Genomic DNA, 21,407 nt, shown 5'->3' with positions numbered 1-21,407 from the left:
TGTACTATTGTTTTCTTGTGTCATGCTACTGTAAACAACACGGTGCTACTCTTACAAACGTAATGTTTTGCCTAATCAATATTTTCTGTTTCACTGTAACATTAGATTGTTTTTTACAGGTGCACTTTTCAACCACTTTCAGCAGATTACTTTCCCTCTAGAACATTGTAAATGTAGCTATAAACCTATGAAAGACAAAAGAGCTTTAGATTTAGAACAACAGTGTGTACATGGTATATTCAAAAATCTACTATTATGAAACAAGTGTTTGCCATTTGATGCAAATGCTTCATTTTGAGATGTGTTCATGTATTTTGAATGCAGTGTTTGATTTTGTAGGAGATGTGAGGCATTTAGCATTTTGTGTGTGCAGTTTTAGGAATTGTGTGTAGAGTTTTGAAAAAAGGAGACATAGTTTTGAAAACGTGTGTAAGCAGTTGGAAAAAACTGTAACTCATTAACTGGGGAAGTTCTGTGCTGATATGTTTTAGTTATTTTGTTTATCCTGTTCACCTGCAGAGCCTTGTCAAATATATGCAAATTAGCGCACTTTAATTACTTAATTAATTATCTAATTAATTAGTTAGTTACAGTTGTTTACAATTGCTTAAGCACGATTTTCAAAAAAGGGCCCGTGTTTTCAAAACACTACACACAATTAGCAAAACCACACACCCAATTAGCAAAACACATTTGCACCTTTGCAAAATGAAACACTCTTGCAAAAACTATACACTAATTTATAAAAAACATATTTAATTACCATATGAAACACACACCTTTCATTTGACTTAATTAAGTTTTAACCATATAAACACTGCTGTTGCTAACCTAAAACACTTTTAGCAATTCTACTTCTCAGTGATTAGAGTACTGTAAATGAAGTAAACAGAGACATTTACAATAAGTTCACCAAACACTACACAAGACCAATGCTGCAGACTGAGGAAATATATTTTATTTCTCTCCATATACCCAAATCAGTCAACATGGAGAATCAACAACAAAACATGTCCCAGTTTCCATTCTACGACAGTAGTGTGCATAACACTGTTAGCGCCACAAACAACAAACCTAAAATATTCTATCCAGTACAGGTTACAATCACAGAAAAAACAGACAAAACAAAAAAAAAGATCTGAAAAAGTACAGAAAATACTCAACATTATCTCTTCGCTTAGCTGAATCCGGCCAAGAGAATTTCATCAACATCACAGGCGATATCCTCATTGGCAAGACAACGTGGGAAGAACCGTCTTGAATGTCGAATCCATCCTTGCACAGCTGCAGCGTAGATTTGGTCACAGGCGTCCTCCATGGCCTCAATGAGGGGTACCTGAGCCTGGGGCCAGAGATCGTAAACCCTTGTGTGAATATGGGCCCCTTCCTCCTTGTCGTTCTCGACCCTCAATCCTCATGTCACAGGGATGGGTATCAAAAGTGCTGATATGGTGCATACAATGAGCAGCTGATTACTGTAACTGTAGACAGATTTTCTTTGACCTGTTTCCTTGTTGAAATGTCCTTATGACAGATGCCGCTGTATATCTGCTAAGATTTGGCTGACTCTTAGTCCAGTCTCCCTCAGCATCAATCCGTGGTTCACAACATGGTCCACTAGTGTGCCTCTACCTCTGGCTGGGCCTCTTCCTCTTCCTCTACCTCCTTTTCCTCCTCTGTGGATTCTCCCTCTCACTCTCATTCTTCTTCTTCTTCTGACTCCTTCCATTTTGGTTGAAGGCAGGTGAACTTACCTGCTGCATTTTATATAGTGCTTAAACCCGATTGGTGTGTCTACAATTTAGCAGTCACGTGTTTGCATACATGGTGGCTATGTTTAACCAGTTGGTTCATGTGTGTTCATTTGAAAGCCTTTGCTTTGAAATTGCAAGGAAGTGACATCATAATAAATTTCTGTGTCAAATGCATACAAGTGTGTTTAGTGTTTTGCAATCACTGTGTGTAATGTTTGGCAAAAAGTGTGAAGCTGACAATGTGCTTACAGTTGTGCAAATCTAGCCTAGTGTTTTGCTCCTTGAGTCTAAGGTTTTGCTAATTGTGGGAAAGTTTTAATTTTAGTGTGTAAGCAATTGTAAAAAACTGTAAGTGGTGACGTTATCTGTCTCCATTAAGTACAGTAAATTAGCCAGTAGGCCCACAATGCCTCAGTTAAACCTTAGCTAACTTATTACATAACCTAGTAGCATGTTAGCAAGTCATTACGTCCACATTACTGATGATTATTTATCTAAAATCTAAGTGTGAAGATATTTTGTTAAAGCACCAATTGTCAACCCTAGAATATCGCCGCAATATTGATATCGAGGTATTTGGTCAAGAATATAGTGATATCTGATTTTCCCCCTATCGCCCAGCCCATTAGTATTTTTTAGGGACACCTGTGACACCTGTCTATAGCCTCATTTGATCCTACAGTGTTGTTACACTGTACTTGCTTTTGGATCATTACAAAAAAAGTATGTAAGTGGTCTTGAAGGGTATTCTATTTTTCTGTCTCTCACTCGGTCCTGACTAGGTGGACTTGACTACACCACTATTCACCTTGTCATCTAAACTGCTGTACTCCATTACTATCCTGCAAAATACAAGTCAACAGCTCAATCTTCTGGCAAGTCAGCAGAGCATTTCATGTGTGTGGCAGTTTAAGTGTGCAGATAATATAGCTCTATACTATACAGTAATTCTTGCTGGGTACAGACTGCTATACCAAGGGTGTTTTTGCAGGCATGTGTCATCTAAGTGGACCAAAAAGTGGACCACCAAAAAAACGGACTCAGGCTTTCACACCTGCATCCTTTAGTTTGGTTGAATCACACTAGGGTTGGTTTTCCCCTTTGGTGCGGTTCGTTTGGGCAGGTTTGAATGCAACAATCACACTCAGATACCCAGGAGTATGAAGGCTAATAAGAAACCTAAACAATCAAATACTTTTTCATCATATTTAACCCTAGCCCTAGTTTCTCTCTGACTTTAATTAATCCCTCCTTTCTGACCCTATTTACAGATGCGACACCTTTCTGGATGGCATCACAATACCTGCCAGCAAAAGTTGTACCACTGCTCTTTTTTTATTTAACAAAGCCCTGCTGCCTCAGAGTAGCCCTATTATATTTAAATGAATGAAAGGGCTGTGTTTTTTCACACAATGTTAAATGCAGATTCATAGCTCTGAAATGCCTATCACTTAGTGAGAATTAGGGGTGATTGGAAAACGGCCAGTAAGAGTATCTGGTTCTGTCTGTTTAACTGATTAATGCCCTGCAGGCTTGTAACCCCTGGTGACCCATGTTCTTAGAGACACGGTAAACACATTCTCTCAACCCCCCCACCTGTAGCTTTTACTGTTACTGTAGTTTTATTTTTTTTTTGTTCTGTGTTTCACCACATCATTATTGTCTCTTGTCATTTTTCTTGACCAGTCCAGGACATGGAGTTACATTATGAATATGTCTTGTCCATTATATTTCATGCAACTTGACAACAAATATCCCAATGCTATGTACAATTGAATGCATGACATTGAATGTGATAATTTTTCTAATAAAAATGATTTGAAATGGCAACCCATCGCATTCACATAATTAGTCGAAAATAAGTTAAATGTACCTGACATTTGAATGAATAGTGCTTTAAATATTTATGTCAGAGACAGCAAATGTGATACAGGGATCAAGCATGAATGGCACTAAAGTGAAAAAATAACTTTTCTCCCTGAGCTGAAAGAGAACATGATCTTTTGTGCTGACAGTTGTATCTGATAAACAACAGCTGATGGTTTTCTCTACTTGAAGGGAAAGTGTGGCTGTTCAGGGGCATCTTTTTTCTCTGTGAAACAGGAGCCCAGCAGGCCTGTACTTTCTGTTAGCAACAACATGGACACAAATCACAGAGATGATGCTGTGACCAAACATAGAGACATGAGTTCAAAGCTGTAGTTGTGAAATGTTTCCATCAAAAGGAGAAACGGTTCCCTGGGAAGAAAACACCCTTCATAAGTGTCAATGAATTTAAAACTTGCATTAAACCGGTGATTACCTAGAGACAGGATATGGTGCTTAGGACTCTTTGCAGAGAGGAAAAGTGAACAACAAGCAATAGCTGAAACACAGGTCTTTTACTTGATGGGTAATCATATCTTCACTTTCTGTATTTGATAACTCACTCACTGAACAGCAGGAACATATTCATTCATTTCTCCTTAGACCGAGTCTGATCTCAGTCCCTCCACCGCCTCTCTACAGCATGTTGGTCTCAGAGGAGCCAGGCTGCAGTATCTGAAGAGTTACAATGAGTTTAACTGATTTTCTAAACCAGGGGTACAAGAAGGCATAGATCACAGGGTTTAGACAAGAGTTAGACAAATACAGAATGTATGAAAAGTTATTAATTAAAGCTATAATCCAGTTGTAATCAATGAATTTTATGGTGTATATTGGGCATAAACATATTAGAAAAACAACTACAAGAACACCAAGATTCCTGGCTGCTTTCAGCTCTGATTTCTTTGCCTTTGGAGTCACTGATTGCTTGAGTGTGACAGCTGTAATATGAGAGCGCATGGCACGAGCCTGAGACACAGCCACGAAAAATATTCTCAGATACAGAGCTATGATGACAGTAACCGGAACAGCAAAGTTAACAAAAAGATCAAAAAGCAGTAAGATGTTTTCATTGAACACAATACATTCTCCGTAGCAGAATTTATACCCCGCTGGTTGAAACTTAGAATCCTTTACAAAGAGAAGGCTGTAGGTAACAGAACAGAGCCAACACAGACAAACACAGAATTTAACTCTTCTTGCAGTGACTTTAGTGGTGTAATGCAGAGGGTCACAAATAGCCACATAACGGTCAGCTGATATGAGAACTATGTCACCTATTGAGGCTGAGGGAATGATGATGGCAAGAATATCAAACGTAGAACACACAAAGTCACCAAAATACCAGCAGGATGTTCTGCTGAGAACTTCTAGAGGCATCAGCACGAGGCCCACTAGAAGGTCAGAGACAGCCAGAGAGAGGAGGAGGATGTTGGTGGGTGTGTGGAGCTGTCTGGAGGGAAAGAGAAAAGCACCATTTAACCAACAAGAGTGACAAAACAAGTATTCAAAATGGAAATACAAATCCACATGAGTTTGTATATATTCCGTTCCACCATATCAGTAGTTACCATATGTTTAAGTGTAGACAGTTAAAATGACTTGGTTGAGGTCACGGTGGACAGAAACAATGCTTAATATTGGTAAGAGAGTGGACATGAACAATAGTCTCTGGCATCAAAGTCAGACATTTGGAGCAACATTATTCAGAACTAACTCAAAGACAATTCTTCTAAATGTACAGCAGCTGTTCACATTTTTAAGTTACAAATCCTGTAGAAAGAAGCTGAGAAGTTAATATCTGCCTGAAGTGGGAGATTGAGATGATGATGAGCAGGTTGAGAACCACAGTGATTGGAGAGATGGAATACAGCATAATGGTAACTGTTGGGGGCCAAGGAGGGGAGGGCTTCCAGCAGGATGTGTTTGGGAACTGTGGAAAGCAGAGCTCGGCTACGTCCTCAATCTCCATCTGCAGAGATCTGCAGATAGCTGCAGCTCTGGCAGCTTTCTGAACAAACCTGAGTCATGTAACTGAATTATCTCTCTCACATTCTCTTCATCCCCTCCTCTCTCTCAGTCCCTGTTTGACTCTGATGCTCCTCCTCCCTCGCTCTGCACATCCCACCATCATCATCGCTGTCTCTGTAACCCTGCCTTTCTCACTGTCTCTCTATCAAATCTCTCTTTTGTCATTTTCTACACTTGTTTCCTTTCCTTTGTCCTATTATTGTCCTACAGATAACTTTTCAAATCCGAAAAAAAAAAAAAAAAAAAATACAGTAGTCTTGGATTTCTAGCTCTATCTCCACAGCACTATGGAGTAAGGTCCACAGATGAAGAAAGGATAAGATAAGAGAAAAAAACACTCTGGGTTTTTTGCATTTCTTTAACCCAATCACAACTGACTCGGGAGTTCTGCAAAATAGTCTCGGGAGGGGAATTGTTTTGGTGTCACATTTGCACCTGGCAAATGAAAACGCCACATACTATATTAAATGACATCATCTCAGACAATACAGTAACGTGAGCTATTTAAATTAGCTGGATACATGGTTAAACATCATTTCCTCTTACCAGAGTATCGCCATGTGTACTTTTTCCATAGCAAACCCAACATTAGGCCCGGAAAACTCTACTGGATGACGTTTAGCAGAGATGGGGACTTGAGTCTGAGACTCTGACTTGAGTCGCACTTAAAGTGATGGTTCGGAGTAATTTCACCCTAGGGTCCTTTGCACCATGACCTCGAGCCAAACACTCCCCTAGAAGCTTTTTTCACCTGGGTCGAACATTGGGAGAGTTAGCGTAGAGTAGTGTTATCAGCCGAATAGCTTAGCGCAGGGGCTAATGGATCCAAAGCGTCTCTTAACATTACCCCACTAATAATGCCCGAAATGATACCAAACGTCTACAGTAGTACAAATAGGTTGTGCACTCATAAAACAATGGATTGTAAAGTTTGTAAGTACACAAGAAGTTTATGTAAATAACACTTGCCTGCTGGCTTCTGCTCTCTGCTGCTGCTGATGCATTTCGGGCATTATTAGTGGGGTAATGTTAAGAGACACTTCAGATCCCTTAGCCCCTGCGCTAAGCTATTCAGCTGATAACGCTAACTCTCACAATGTTCGACCCAGGTGAAAAAAGCTTATGGGGGGGTGTTTGGCTCGACGTCATGGTGCAAAGGACCCTAGGGTGAAATTACTCCGAACCATCACTTTAAACACAACGACACAGTTTCAGTCTAAAACACATAGTGTACTTACAAACTTTCCAATCCATCGTTTTATGAGTAAAGAACCTATTTGTACTACTGTAAACGTTTGGTATCATTTTGGGCATTATTAGTGGGGTAACCTACGAAATACACAGTTGGAGCCATTAGCGCCTGCACTAAGCCTAACACTAACCAATGTTCGACCCAGGTGAAAAAAGCTTCTGGGGGTTTGTTCGGCTCGAGGACATGGTGCAAAGGACCCTAGGGTGAAATTACTCCGAACCATCACTTTAAGTCGCACAAACAGCTGACTTCAGACTTGACTCAGACTCGACCCAAAATCCTTCAGACTTGACTCGGACTCCAGCTTCAAGACTGTTTTCAACAACCTGTTTTCATGCAATTATTGCTTTTTAAATCTAAATATATTCATGTATTTCTATTTTCTTTTATTGGCGCATATATGTTGGGGAAACGTATGACGTGCTGCATGTCCCTTGCCCTTTGACATAATGTGCAACGTAACGCATGCGTTATGCCTTATGTGCACACACTCACATATAAAAAAATGCATTGGTGATGGAGACACCAAGTCCTGCCGGAGTTGTGCCTTTCGTCATTAGTTTAGCTTTCAATAACTTGATAAATGGTGGCAGTAAGCTAACAGCTACATACAAGGTGTGTGGCACCAAGATAAATGATCAACAATGTCGAACTTCATCAGGCATCTCAAAACGCACCCAGATAGGTCAGTCACTTGTTAATGTGAAAGAGACGTTACATTTAGCATATATCATCACAGGTAACAAAGTTAGCATCGCAAAGTGTTGTGCTAATGCTGGGAACAGGCAAACTATATCTTTATAGTTACTAGTTGCTGACATCCATGGCACACAAGAGGCGGCACGCACGGATCCATCTTCCCAGGAACAAACGCTGTGTTGGGGGGGGCAAACTCATGTGATGCGTAATTGATCCCGTGGATGATTTGTAGGCTATTATTGTAGTGAACAAGATGTACCCGGTCCACCAAACACTGGGCCATCTTGACTGTCTTAATTCTGCACAAATTTCTGTTACTGTAGTCCTATTTACTATTTAACCCTTGTGTTGTCCTTCATGTCACGGGGACTCATTTAGTGTATGTACTGTCCTACTACCCCGGCGTTGCACTTCGGGTCCCCGGACCCTTTTGTGTATCGTTTCACGTCAACCTCGGTTGCCTCGTCCTTGGGGTCAACGGGACCCCCAGCATGTGTGTGTGTGTGTGTGTGTGTGTGTGCGTGTGTGTGCGTGTGCGTGTGCGTGTGCGTGTGTGTGTGTGTAACATCATCTCACATCTCACACAGCAGATACATGTCAAAGGGTTTTTATTTAAAAGTTTTTCACATGTCAACACACACACACACACACACTGCGTTCACGTCATTTGTCCGTTTGCTCGTTGTGCAGAGCACACAGCCCAAGGTCACACCGGTGCCGTACGATACGGTCTCACACATTCCGTACAGTAGGCCCGCGTGCAGCTCCTGCAGATGTATCTCTTGCAGGCCCCGCACACGGCATGTGTCTTGCGGTCCTTTGTCCTCGGACAGAGCTGACACCTCTTCCTGTTGCCGGACACCCCGGCCGCGGTCGGTTCCGAGTTGTTGTCTTCGTCGTTGTCTTCGTCGTTGTCTTCGTCGTTGGCTTTCTTCAACCTCTCCGTCCTCTTCGGCGGCCGACGCCGCAGCCCTGCTCGTGGTGGCTTTGACGCTTCTGTGCGAGGTAGACGCCGCCGTCTCTCGATGAGCGGAGTCACGAGCGCCCGGCCCAGCTGCTTGAGGAAAGCCCTGCGCCTGTCGAGCTTGCCGCGCAGCCACTCGGGCCTGAGCTCTCGCCAGAGCACAAAGGCGTTGTAGGCGGACACGTCGAGGATGTTGTGGAACACGGCGAGGTGCCAGCGCGCCGTCTTCCTGCGGCAGCTGTACGTGCCGACGAGCTTGTCCAGGTTGTCCACGCCGCCCTTGGTGCTGTTGTAGTGCAGGATGATGTCGGGCTTGGCGTGCCTGGCGGCGCTGACCCGTGCGTCCCCTGTGTGCAGCGTGCTCAGCAGCACCACGTTCTTGTTCCTCTTGGGCACTTGGGACACCAGCGTGACGGTGGGCGTGAAGGCAAACTTGGACGAGAAGACCGCGCGGCCCTTGGCGTCGAGCAAGGCGCGCAGCAGCTCGGGCTTGTTTTCGCGCATCGTGCCCACCACGGTGAGGCGCCTCTCGATGAGCAGCCGCCGCGCCAGCTCGTAGGAGGTGAAAAAGTTGTCGCACGTCACATTGCGCGGGCCCCGCAGGCCCTCGGTCAGGTCCATCACCACCCGGGGCCCTGATTCCTCTCGGTGGCGCCGCTCGTGGACTTGCCCGTGTAGACCTGCATGTTCCACGCGTAGCTGGACTCGGCGTCGCAGGCCGTCCACACCTTGAATCCGTACCGGCCGGGCTTGCTGGGTATGTACTGGCGGAAGGAGCATCGACCTTGATGTCGGCGTCCGTGTCGTCGGCGTGGTGGGCACGTGTCGTCGTCGTCGTCAAAGATGGAGAATGAGAAGGACGCAGGGAAAGGACTCGGCGGGAGAGGAGTAAGAGTGAAAAGAGGAAATGAGAAGCAGAAAGAGAAAAAAATAAACAAGGATACCAAAAAGAGAAATAAAAAATGTAAAAACATCCGTGTGCGCATAGGCACACACACACATGAGCATTGTAAACTACGGGGGGTCGACGAAAAGAAACACAGCAGCAGCAGCAGCAGCAGCAGCAGCAGCAGCAGCAGCGGCGGCCGGAGAAGCCAAACTCTAGTCGGGTGGCCACGCACGCATTATGTAGCAGAACAGCGTCGGCGGGAGAGCGGGCCCTGGTGTGTGTCCGCGCGAACGCACCCCTCGAAACCACAGACGCTTTGCTCTGGCTGCTTGCAGCGCCGCAAGCTATCCGACCACTCTATCCATCTATCAATCTTTTGCGTGCGTGCGTGTGTGCACAGGGACTTTGAAAGACAACTGCTGCTGCCGCCGCTGCTGTTTATCCAGCCGGCGTGCTCGGACACTCACCTCGAAAGGGAATCAGCTGCTTGTCCACGGTCACGTCGGGGCCCGGGTTGTAGAGGCGAGGCAGCCGCCGCGCCCAGGCGTCCCACACGTCTCGTACGGCCGCCAGTTTGTCCGAGGCGCGTCTAGCGGCTCTGGTCTTGCGGTCGTCGAATCGCAGCAGTCTGGAGAGCGCGTGGAACCGCTTGAGCGCCATGGTGGCGCGGAAGATGGTCCTGCCGTGGTCCTCGTGCCACAAGCTCGCCACGGCCTCGTGTCGGGACCTGAACATGCCGGCGAGGAGCAGCAGCCCGAGGTAGGCGCGCAGCTCCGTTGCGTCCACCGCTTTCCAGTCTGCGCCGTACCGCCTGCAGCCCTCCAGGTTCATGGCGGCCAGTACCTTCTCCAGTATTTGCGGCGTGAAAAACAGCTCGAACGCGGAGAGTATGTCGTGAACGCGCGCGGCCGCATACTCTGTGGGTCCCGGGCTCTGCGGAGAGTTGGCGCGTCGGCCTCTACGTTGTTCTCGTTCTTGTTCTCGTTCTTGTTCGTCGTCGTCGTCTCCTTGTCGGTCCTCTTCCTCCTCTTCGTATTCGGCGCCACGCTCTCCTCCTCGTCTCGCTCCTCGTTATCGCCTTCGCCCTCGTTGTCTTCATCTCCCCTGTGCCGTACACCTTCTTGGGGTTCTGCGAGTGCACCTCGTTCTTCTCCTTCTCCTCGTTCTTCTCCTCTCCTTTGATCCTCTCGGTCGTCGTCTTGTCCTGCGTCGTCGCGTTTGTCTCGTTCCTCGTCTGACTCACTCCCGCCTGATGACCATTCGTCGTCTGACTCGCTGTCGTCGTCGCCGTCTTCTCCTTCGTCTTCTTCTTCTTCCTCCTTTTCTTCTTCTGTGTCTTCTTCTTCTGTGTCCTCTTCTACCTCTTCAACTTGGGGGACATTGCGTGCCGCGAGGGCGAGAGCCCGACGCAGCTTCCAATCTAGAGTCACACAACGGGCCATGCCGACTGCTGAATCGAGTACAAAGGTCCAATAGAAGAAAAAGAAGCAGCAGCAGCAGCATAGATGACAGAAACAACAAGACGAATGTGTACAGTGTATATGTGTGTGTACAGTGAATAGGTTTATGTGTGTGTGTGTAATAAAAGTGTTTAGTAGGACAGTACGAGGTTTGTTTCTTTGACCCCGAAGGCCAGGGTCGCGGTAGTGGAGAAATACCAGCGAATAACGCATGGGATCACATTGACCCCGAAGGCCAGGGTCGCTGCAGTGGAGAAATACCATTGAATAACGCATGGGTTACATTGACCCCGAAGGCCAGGGCCGCGGTAGTGGAGAAATACCAGCGAATAACACATGGGGTCACATTGACCCTGAAGGCCAGAGCCGCTGCAGTGGAGAAATACCAGCGAATAACGCATGGGGTCACATTGACCCCGAAGGCCAGGGCCGCTGCAGTGGAGAAATGCCATGGAATAGTGTGCGGGTCACATTGACCCGATGGACAACACAAGGGTTAAGTGTAGACACTTAAAATGACTTGGTTGAGGTCACGGTGGACAGAAACAATGCTTAATATTGGTAAGAGAGTGGACATGAACAACATTCTCTGGCATTAAAGTCAGACATTTGGAGCAGCATTATTCAGTACTAGCTCAAAGACAATTCTTCTAAATATACAGCAGCTGTTCACATTTTTAAGTTACAAATCCTGTAGAGAGAAGCTGAGAAGTTAATATCTGCCTGAAGTGGGAGATAGCGATGATGATGAGCAGGTTGAGAACCACAGTGATCAGAGAGATGGAGTAGAACACAATGGTAAGTGATACGGGCCAAGGAGGCGAGGGCTTCCAGCAGGAGGTGTTTGGGAACTGTGGAAAGCAGAGCTCGGCTCCGTCCTCAACCTCCATCTGCAGAGATCTGCAGATAGCTGCAGCTCTGGCAGCTTTCTGAACAAACTTGAGTCATGTAACTGAATTATCTCTCTCACATTCTCTTCATCCCCTCCTCTTTCTCAGTCCCTGTTTGACTCTGATGCTCCTCCCTCACTCTGCACATCCCACCATCATCATCGCTCTATCTGTAACCATGCCTTTCTCACTGTCTCTCTATCCAATCTCTCTTTTGTCATTTTCTACACATTTTCTACACTTTCCTTTGTCCTATTATTGTCCTACGGATTACTTTTCAAGTTTCTAAAACAGTAGTCTTGTATTGCCAGCTCTATCTCCACAGCCCTCAGGAGGAGAGGCTGGCTACCCCACAGATGCATTCTGGGATAGTAAAAAAAAAAGGAATTTGCATTTCTTTAACCCAATCAAAATTGACTCGAGAAGCGCGAAAGTCTGTATGCAGAGACGGTGGCTCTGCAAAACAGTCTCGGGAAGGAAACTGTTTTGTTCACACATTTGCAGCTGGCAAATAAAAATGCCACATACAACAATAATAAATTAAGTTAACTCACACAATACAGTAATGTGAGCTATTTAAATTAGATAGCTTTATGGTTAAACATCATGTGCTCTACTAGAGTATCGCCGTCTGTATTTTTTCCATAACAATCCCACCGATAGGCCCATAAAACACTGAGCACTGGATATCTTGAATCAACCAGTTGGAGATCAGCAATGATTCCTCTCTAGTGTTTAGCTTAGTGCAGGGTCAGTGAAACCATACGACGGTGGTTAAGCTGTGTCGTTCTCCCTAGCTGACCAAATATGGTCACTTCTGTCTTCAAAATACCAAGATAGTGTTGGCCAAAATGCAAAATCCTAGCTTCAAAACAGCAGTCAAATGCTACGTCCTTCATATTTACAATCTATGGTTTGCTGTCCGAGGCCCAGCCAATCAGCATCGTGTGCAGAGCTACTGGCAGCGAAAGGCATGGTTTAGCTGTGTGCTTGATGACGTATTAAACAACAATGGAGGCTCCTAAAAGAAGGCAGCTTAGATACAACTATAGAATCAGTCAATGTTGTGACCAAATCATCTTCTCTCAAGTCTAAAGCAAGTCTCAAGTTATTTAAGTGTGGGAAGGTCAAGTCACAGGTTTTGTCAAGTCCAGTCCCAAATCAAATTACTTTTAAAGCTAATCTGTGAACTAGTCAATTACGTTCTGATATTTGCATATCGGGCTAACATTTATTAGCTTATGTTAATTGTGAGTGAATAGATTGTGAGACTAGTGTTAGCTAACAGCAGATCATGTGCAGACCTCTGCTTCGTCCTGTCTCTCCTTCATCAGTGGTAGTAGGAGAGATGCTGCAGTTCTGGAAGCTTTCTGCCAAGAAATGTCATGCAACTGATTTTTCTCTTTCTACCATTCTCTCCACCTTTCCCCTTCTCACTCATAATCTCTGGTGGACACTGATGTCTTTCCTGTCAGGGTTGTGCAGGTTCAGACCCAAAATGCAGAGACAGCAACAGCCAGGATAGAGAGACAAAAGCTCTTCCTAGTTACTACTCCAAGGAATAAACACTGGAAAACTATTACAGCATTAACATGAGGTGCCAAAGGCACAATGACAAACAAAGTGACAAAAGAACTCAAAGAACAAGACAGGTTAAATACACGAGGAACTAGACAAGGCACAGCTGGAGTGGGCAGGGAACTGGAATAAATGATTGGGTAACAAGACTTGCAAAACAAAAGGCCCTGACACACCGAGCTGACAGCCAGGAACTGGTGGCAATGAAGGCCAACTGTGGTGTCGGCCCACCTAGTCTTTGTCTTGGCCCAAAATTAGCACTCGGACATACCACAGAGACGCGGGGGGAGCAGCTCCAGCAGGGGACCCCAAGGTATTTGAACTCCTTCACTTAGGGTAAGGACTCATTTCCTACCTGGAGTAGGCACTCCATTGTTTTCCTGCTGAGAACCATGGCCTCAGATTTAGAGGTGCTGATCCTCATCCCAGCTGCTTCACACTCGGATGTGAACCGATCCAGTGAGTGCTGAAGGTCACTGACTGATGATGCCATCAGGACCACATCATCTGCAAAGAGCAGCAATGAGATCCCCAGCCCACCGAACCGCAACCCCTCCCCACCCCGACTACGCCTTGATATCCTGTCCATAAATATTACAAACAGGATTGGTGACAAAGCGCAGCACTGGCGGAGGCCAACCCTCACCTGAAACAAGTCTGACTGCCGAGAACCCGGACACTGCTCTCACTTTGGTCGTACAGAGATTGGATGGCCCTGAGAAGAGACCCCTTAACCCATACTCCCGCAGCACCTGCCACAGTATCTCCCGGGGGACCGGTCATACACCTTCTCCAAATTGGCATACTCCCAGGATCCTTGCGAGAGTGAAGATCTGGTCCATTGTTCCACGACCAGGACGGAATCCACATTGTTCCTCTTCAATCTGAGGTTTGACTATCGGCCGAATCCTCCTTTCTGGCAACGTGGAGTAGACTTTACCAGGGAGGCTGAGAAGTGTGATAGCCCTGTAACTGGCACACTCCCTCTGGTCCCCCTTTTTAAAAAGAGGGACCACCACCCCGGTCTGCCACTCCTTTGGCACTGTCCCAGACTTCCACACAATGTTGAAGAGGCGTGTCAACCAAAACAGCCCCTCCACACCCAGAGCCTTGAGCATTTCTGGACGGATCTCATCAATCCCAGGGGCTTTGTCACTGTGGAATTGTTTGACTACATCAGTGACTTCCGCCTGAGAAATTGACAACAATCCCCCATCATACCGCCCTAATACCTCCTCAGTTGCGGTCAACAGTGTCCCATCCTTACTGTACACAGCTTGGATGGTTCCCCACTTCCCCCTCCTGAAGTGTCGAACAGTCAGAAGCACCTTGGTGCCGACCGAAAGTCCTTCTCCATGTCTTCTCCAAACTTCTCCCACACCCGCTGCTTTGTCTCTTTCACAGCAGAGGCTGCAGCCCTTCGGGCCCTTCGGTACCCTGCAACTCCTCTGGGATAACATCCCGGAAAGACTTCAGTCGGACGGCTTCCCTCACCACCGGAGTCCAGTTCGTGGCGCCCCTTGAGGCACCTAAGACCCTAAGACCACAGCTCCTCGCCGCAGCTTCAGCAATGGAAACTTTGAACAATGTCAACTCGGGTTCAATGCCCCCAGCCTCCACAGGGATGCACGAAAAGCTCCGCCGGAGGTGTGAGTTGAAAGTCTGTCAGACAGGGGCCTCCTCCAGACATTCCCAATTTACCCGCACTACCTGTTTGGGCTTACCAGGTCTGTCCAGAGTCTTCCCCCACCCCCTGACCCAAACTCACCACCAGATGGTGATCGGTTGACAGCTCCGCCCCTCTCTTCACCCGAATGTCCAAAACAAAAGGCTTCAGATCTGATGAAATGATAAAATCGATCATTGACCTTTGGCCTAGGGTGCTCTGGTAGCAAGTACACTTATGAGCATCGCTATGTTCGAACATGGTTTTCGTTATAGACAATCCATGACTAGCACAGAAGTCCAACAACAAACAACCACTCTGGTTTAGATCAGGGAGGCCGTTCCTCCCAATCATGCCTCTCCATGTGTCTCCATCATTGCCAACGTGCGTGTTGAAGTCCCCCAGCAGAACTATAGAGTCCCCCACGGGAGCCCCATGCAGGACTCCACTCAAGGTCTCCAAGAAGGCCGAATACTCCGAACTCTTGTTGGGTGCATATGCACAAACAACAGTCAGAGTTTTCCCCCCCACAACCTGCAAGAGTAGAGAGGCGACCCTCTCGTCCACCGGGGTAAACTCCAACGTAGCGGCGCTCAGCCAGGGGCTTGTGAGTATCCCCACACTCGCCCGGTGCCTCACACCCTGGGCAACTCTGAGGGAAGAAAAGAGTCCAAACCCTATCCAGGAGTATGGTTCCAGAACCGAGACTGGGCGTAGAGGTAAGCCCCACCAGATCTAACCGGTAGCGCTTAACCATTCTTTGTCAGGCCCCTCACCTTAGACCACTTTGCCTTGGGAGACCCTACCAGGAGCACAAAGCTCCAAACAACACAGCCCTCAGGTTCATAGAGACACACAAACCTCTCCACCACGATAAGGTGATGGTTCACGGAGAGGAAAACGCCACATTGGAAATTGGAAATTGATTTATTTTTGAAACAGGGACAATGCACAAATAAACATTAAACTTGTTAAACAAGAGAATATGTCTTGGGCCAGGTTATAGCAACAATTGCTAATTTCCACCTGTAGTCCCTGGGCAGGTATGACAAATTTAAAACAAAACAAAACAATTTACAATTTTAAATAGAAATATCACAAAACTATATATGTGCATAGTAATTAAGAACAAACAGTTTAGTAAAAACAGGGGCGCCATCAGCCCACTCACTCTCTCTTTCTCTCCCCTCCCAGCACACACACTGAAAAAATGCAGCAGCAGCTTATGCACATTAGAGTACATTCAACATAACAACACACTCAGATATTCATTCATAGAAGGATACACACACACACACACACAGACACACACATTCACACACACCCACATAAATACAGTATCCTATATATGTGAGCAAACTTGTTTACTCAACAACCAACTCTTTGTTAGGCATGAGAAGGTGTGAGAATTTGTACATAAAATATGTTCCGTGGGGAGGGCATTCCACTGCCTCATTGCAACACATGAGAAAGAGGAACTCCCAAATTGGGTTTTACGTTTTGGGATGCTACACTCCCCCCTTGTAACGCTTCGAGTTGTTCGCACTGTTATTTCGGAGCAGAGTGTTACTAACCTTTTCAAAGGGGGAGCAGTAGCACTGTATATGATTTTATGTAATAAAGACACATTTGAGTGTTTTATTAAATTATCAAAACTAAGTAGATCATTTTTGACAAGTATATGACAATGATGATAATGACGAGTCTTTTTGTCATGAATCTTGAGGCAGTTTTTATACAAAGATTCCAAGGGCTTTATGACTGTTTTACATGCCTGAGACCAGGATGTAATGCAGTATAAAAAGTGGGGAATGATCATTGCATTTAAGTATGTACTAGATGCTTCAGTGGTGAGAGAGTTTCTTATGTATCTAAAATTAACTAAATTGAATTTCAGTTTGTTGCACAAATTTTTAACATGACCTTTAAAACTGAGTGTTGAATCTAGAGTTACCCCTAGATATTTAAATCTCTCCACGTGTTTTATATATTGGCCGTTTACTAAAATTTCAGGATAAGTTTTAAGTTTAGATCGATTTGTGAAGAACATGGTTACAGTTTTTTCAACATTTAATGTGAGACACGAATTATGTAACCAGTCACTAACCTTGCTCATGACGCTTGATAATTTCTTTGCTACGTCTATTGCACTTCTCCCATAGGTATATAAAACGGTGTCATCAGCATACATAACAATATTTATGCCCTTGCAAACCGAAGGCAGGTCATTAATATATAAACAAAAGAGCAGTAGCCCTAAAATTGACCCCTGTGGAACTCCCACAGTGGATGCAAGAAATGTAGACAATGTTCCATTTACTTGTACACATTGTTTTCGATTTATCAAGTATGATTTTATGCAATTTTGGACATTTATGGAGACATCATATTTGGCCAGTTTGTGTATCAGTACCTCATGGTTAACTGTATCAAAGGCTTTGCGTAAATCTAAGAAGACTGCTCCCACCACTCCTCCTTGATCTAAGCTAGTTTTTATTTCTTCAAGGAAGTAGCAGCATGCAGTTTCAGTGGAATGTTTTTTTCTGAAACCAAATTGCATAGGATGAAAAAAGGACTTTGAGTCCAGATGTGCTATTAGTTGTTCAGCCACAACTTTTTCAATAACCTTTGATGCAGCAGGGAGAATACTGATAGGTCGATAATTAGAGACCACTTGAGTATCTCCAGATTTATGCACAGGGGTTACAATGGCAGGCTTCCTAGCACACTAGGAAAGACGTTTTCATTAAAGGACTTATTTATAATCATGGCTAGAGGTATCATAATAGATGTCTTGTGTTGTTTTAAAAAAGCAGTATCACAAACATATACATCTTTAGCTTTGCTGTTAGATAAAAATGAGATTACATTTTCCACTTTCTCTGTGTTAATAAGGGAAAACTTGAAAGCAGAATCATCATAGGTAAAAGCTTGTGTGAGTTGAGTTTTAGGAAAACTTAAACTAAATTTTTGTACTGAATTTATGAAATACTCATTAAAACATTCCCCAATAATCTGGTCATCATCCTGGATACAACCATCCACCATAAGTTTTAAATGTTTATTTGCTGATGTTTCCCGTCCAAGTATCTTGTCAATGCTCTTCCATAACTTTTTGGGGTTTCCTTTTGCCTCATTAATAACATTAAGGAAGAAATTTGCTCTAGCCTTTCCAAGTTGTTGTGTGATATTGTTTCTTAAACTTTTAAAAATCAGATGATCAGTATTTCATTTGGATTTTAAAAACTTTTTCAAAGAAGCATCCCTTTTTTTCATTAATTCCCAGAGTTTTGTGTTGAACCAGGGTAGATTATATTTTTTATTTGTTTTCCTGCCCCTTTTTTTGGTGTATTTTAATATAATGTCTTTAATAGTTGACATTAAATCAGCACAGGCTGGCTCACAGGGCATGCTACCAATGGTGTTATGCCAATTTACTTGCTTTATTTCATTTTCAATGATGGCCATGTCCTTTGGAGCGATAAAAGGCATGGATTTCCCCTTCATTGAGTTCTGATTTTTAAAGCGAGTTTTTGACAATTTTCTGGATGCCAGAGTAAGATTATGATCTGATAACCAGTAATGAGGTTATAAATCTTTCTAATTCTATCTGGTTTATTTGTAAAAATTAAGTCTAAAAGCGTTTGGGAAGACTTTGTTATTCTTGTGGGTTTATGGATTATCTGCGTCATCTGACAAGTTTTGGCAATATCTTTAAGCTTTTTCCTACGTGTTTTGTCTTGCCAGTTTAAGTTGAAATCACCCATAAGAATAACTTCCATTTTTCCATGTTGTTTAAGTATGACATTTAGACAATCATAAAACTCATTTGTGGCAGTAGGGGGGCGGTAGACTGCAAAGACAGCAAAATTCATTTGGGGAGATAGTGTAAGTTTTACCCCCACGCATTCCAAGTTATTTTCCGGAAGGACTATTTGCTGACTTTGAATGCTGTTTTTCACATATATCAGGACTCCACCCCCTTTCCCTTTCCTTCTGTCCCATCTGTACACATTATACCCTGGGATTTTAAAAACAGATAAAGGGGTTGTTTGGGTTAACCAAGTCTCTGTGAGGCATAAGTAATCGATGTTTGAATCAGTCAGTAAATGTTCAAGTTGTTCAGTCTTTGAGATAATGCTACGTATATTCAGGTGTCTACCGAAAATACCTTTTGGCTTCGTTTTTGCGTCCCACAACACGCTTGCATGATTTACAGTCTGAAACAGTTTCATCTGCTGCTGTTTGAGGCTTGATGTAGTTTGTGTGGGAATTGTTGGAGGAATATTACCTCGAGTTCCTGCGCCGGTAAAAGCAGCACACTTCGCCGGTCTAACGATGTCAGGATTAGCTGTTTGGCAAATGTCCAAAGGCATCGGTCCAGGACTTGGTTCGGTTCCGCGAACACCGCCACCGCTTGGGCCGCCCACATCCGTGGGTGCCGCTCCCGACACCGCAGGACGTCCACCCGGCGAACCACGGCGAAGCCTCGGACCGTCCAGACCCAAGCGCCGCACAGAAGCACCACCAAGCCCAGTGCCGACAGCGGCAGCCGCTGACACACTCCCCGTGGACGCGAGCCGCCGTCCCGCCGACGAGCCACGCCGAAGATCCAGCCCGCCATCCGCGCAAGAGCCAACCCCACTGGTCCATCTCAGCTCGTCGCAGGGATTCACCCGATCCACCGCCGGATTTCTGCAGACACTGCCCGAGAGCACCACCGCCAGAGATGCACCAGCGCCACAGGTAGGCGCATCAGGAAGGTTTGCTCTGTCTGTTGTTGATCTTATTTGTTTGCACTTGCCAATACGCCTCCTTGTCAAGCCAGTTGTTTACGATGTTATTACAAGTTGTGTCCTTACAAGTTGTCTCCTTAGTAGGCCTATAAAAATTTTCTACCGGCAGTGTGGACTTTACAAAAAGTGTGTAAAGTAGCAGAGCAACCAACACGCCTGCGTTGCCTACCGCCATCTTCCTCCGTAATGAGTCTTACAGTCACTCACACAGTCATGTGATATTAAATTAAGTTAACTCACACTATACAGTCCCTGACAAAAGTCTTGTCGCTTATCTATTTTGTAGAAACACCTGCTATTAACCTGACTTTTAATTAATCAATTGGTGTTAGAAATACCTCATATGAAAAGCTAAAACCCTCCCAAATGATGTTTAATGCACTGAAATAAATTAGTTTCACTGAAAAAAGATTTATCATTTAATCAAGACCGAAAGGTCAAATTTTGGCAAGACAAAAGTTTTGTCGCCTATACAGAAATTGAACAAATTTACTGCAAATACAAAAATATGTCAGCAAATTAAGTAGTGGTGCTGTGAGATCCAAATTTAATATCTTGTATGACTTCCATGAGCTTGAAGGACTGCATCCCTGCGGTTTGGCAAGGATCCATACAATGTATTGATGAAGTTATCAGGAATAGCAAAGAAAGCAGTCTTGCATGCCTCCCAGAGTTCATCAATATTATTTGGTTTCGTCTTCCATGCTCCTCTTTCATTCTACCCCACATATGCTCAATGATGTTCATGTCTGGTGACTGGGCTGGCCAATCCTGGAGCATCTTGATCTTCTTCGCCTTAAGGAATCTCCTTTGATGCGGAGATGGAAGTATGCGATGGAGCACCGTCCTGCTGCAGGATTTGGCCTCTTTTGTGGTTGGGAATATAAGAGGTAGCTAAGATTTCTTGGTATTTTAGACTATTGATGTTGCCTTCCACCCTACAGATCTCTCACACACCCCCATACTGGATGTAACCCCAGACCATGATTTTTCCGCCACCAAACTTCACTGTTTTCTGGGTAAATCTCGGATCCATGCGGGCTCCAGTAGGTCTCCTGCAATATTTGCGGCGACTGTGGTGTAATTCAACAGAAGATTCATCTAAAAAATCCAACTTCTTCCACTTTCCAGCGTCCATCCTTTTAGCAGGCTGTGGGCCTTGGCAAATGCCACACGGTTTTTCAATTGTCTTTTGTTTAGTGCTGGTTTCTGGGCACTGATTCGACCATGGAGGCCATTTCAAGACAGAATCCGACAAACTGTTCTGGTTGACACAGGGACTTCAGGTGACCAGGTCTCGTGGAGCTCTGCTGCAGTGGAAAATGGGCTGGCCTTGGATTTTCGAGCCAACAAACGGTCCTCTCGAGCAGTTGTCTTGCGGGGTCTGCCTGACCCGGGCTTGTCAAAAACGTCTCCAGTGTCTTCAAATGTTTTTTTTATCTTCTGTACTTGACGCTGAGACACATTGAAGGTGTCTGCCTCATCAGCAGTGGATCTGGTCTTCAGCCTCTTGATAATCAAAACTTTAGTCTCAGGGTGAATCTTAGGCATGTTTGCAGAGG

The 21,407-nt window shown here is 44.9% G+C and overlaps 1 pseudogene; it reads right to left on the bottom strand.

Annotated features, from left to right (window-relative positions):
• Positions 1–8,308: 8,308 nt before the first annotated feature.
• Positions 8,309–19,673, bottom strand: LOC114564316 (piggyBac transposable element-derived protein 4-like; annotated as a pseudogene).
• Positions 19,674–21,407: the final 1,734 nt, after the last annotated feature.

This window comes from Perca flavescens, chromosome 11 (assembly GCF_004354835.1).
Source record: "Perca flavescens isolate YP-PL-M2 chromosome 11, PFLA_1.0, whole genome shotgun sequence".
Lineage (NCBI taxonomy): Eukaryota > Metazoa > Chordata > Actinopteri > Perciformes > Percidae > Perca > Perca flavescens.
This window is presented reverse-complemented; position numbering and strand designations above follow the sequence as displayed.